At 41.7% G+C, this 1622-nt stretch overlaps 1 pseudogene across 1 annotated transcript; it reads right to left on the reverse strand.

The window, feature by feature from the left end:
• Nucleotides 1–388: 388 nt before the first annotated feature.
• Nucleotides 389–1178, reverse strand: LOC311184803 (large ribosomal subunit protein uL24-like; annotated as a pseudogene). Its single transcript has one exon. The product of its transcript is annotated as a large ribosomal subunit protein uL24-like (transcript).
• Between the last annotated feature and the right edge of the window lie 444 nt (nucleotides 1179–1622).

Here is a 1622-nt window from a genome sequence, read left to right on the forward strand (position 1 = left end):
TTTTATTTGAGCTGAGTTAGAAATGAAGCTTTATGGTGGATGAAAGTACTCACGTTAAAGTGAGTGCAGGCAGATTCAGGGGAGAAACACCTTTTTAACAGTTTTTTTATTTAAAGGTTTTTATTTTGTTTAAATTTTATTTATTTATGCATACAAGAGCTGGGGTATAGGCCAGAGGTGCAGGCAGATGGGATTCACCAGAGCAGAACAGGTGGATTATCTGAAATACACCGCTGAGGGGTAAAGTGGGCAAGACAGGAGAGGCCTGCTGCGCCATGTGGGTAGCTCTCTGGCCAGGGATTGAACTAGTGCTGCAGTGCTGCTGATAGCTTCATAGTGCTGAGACTTAACTCTTTGCATCACCAGGGAGGCCTCTTTTTAGCAGCTTTCAACGAAAGCTGTTTATAAGATTAATCTCAGTTGTTTCTTCTTTATATTTGCCCTTTTCCTTGCTAACTTGGAGAGATTTGGCTATACATTCAAGGAGATTTTTGTGGTCTTTGCCCACTTTCTGCCTAGTGATAATCACTTTGCTGGGGCAAAAACCCATATTGACTGTTTTGCCCTTAGTCTCTTCCTACTGCACTTGTTCAGTGTAGATGACATATTTCTTCCTGTAAATCTGGACCACTTTCCAATTTGCTGACCTTTGTAGTACCTTCACACAACATGAACTTCATCATCCTTTTGCATGGATGTGGATGTAACATTATACTTCTGTTTCAGCTCTGGAAAGAGGAAGAGATAATCTTCCTGCAAAAATGGGAAGGTGCATAGAAATGCCTTTTACAGTTCTTGATCCTGTCAGAAGTCACAACACAACTGAACTTCATTTTGGCTTCTTGTTCTTCAGTGACAACTGCAAAAGGAAACAGGTACGAATGATTCTGTTGTTGTTTTTTTTTTAAGTTGCCCTTATTTCTTTTTTTTTTAATTTTTAATGATTTTATACATACAAGAACTGGGGTGTAGGTCAGAGGTGCAGGGGGTGAGAGGATTCAGAGACAGGGTGGGGAGCAGAACAAGCAGATCCACTGAAATACAGTGCTGAGGGGAGCAATGAGTGAGACAGAAGAAGTCTGCTGTGCTATATTTGGGTTAGCTCCCTGGCTGGGAATCGAACTCAAGCTTCAGTGGTTAGTGATAGCCTGATAGAAACTTTAACCCCTGTGCCAACAGGGAGGCCCTGAATGATTCTTATTAGTTAATTCTGGTGGCCTAGGGGTTATGTCTCAGTGCTATCACTGCTGTAGCCTGAGGTCAATCCACCACCAGGGAGCTAACCCACATATGGCGCAGCAGACCTCTCCTGCCTCACCTGCTGCTCCCCTCAACAGTGTATTTCTGTCAGTCTGCCTGTTCTGTTCCCCACTCTGGTGAATCCTCTCACCCTGGCACCTCTGGCTTACAACCCAGTTCTTGTATGCATACATAAATAAATCTTAAAAAAAAAAAAAGCTCATGTTGAAGATCAGCTCCAATTCTTCCTGAGGAATGGTATTCCATTCCTGCCTGTAATCAACATTATGCTTCAGTCTGGTAATTACACTAATCAAAAGGTCTTCTTTGGAAAAAAATAAAATGCAAGTGCAATATGTTAGCTATTTTTAGGTTAAATGTTT

This window comes from Talpa europaea (assembly GCF_964194135.1).
Source record: "Talpa europaea genome assembly, chromosome: 1".
In the NCBI taxonomy this organism is placed as follows: domain Eukaryota; kingdom Metazoa; phylum Chordata; class Mammalia; order Eulipotyphla; family Talpidae; genus Talpa; species Talpa europaea.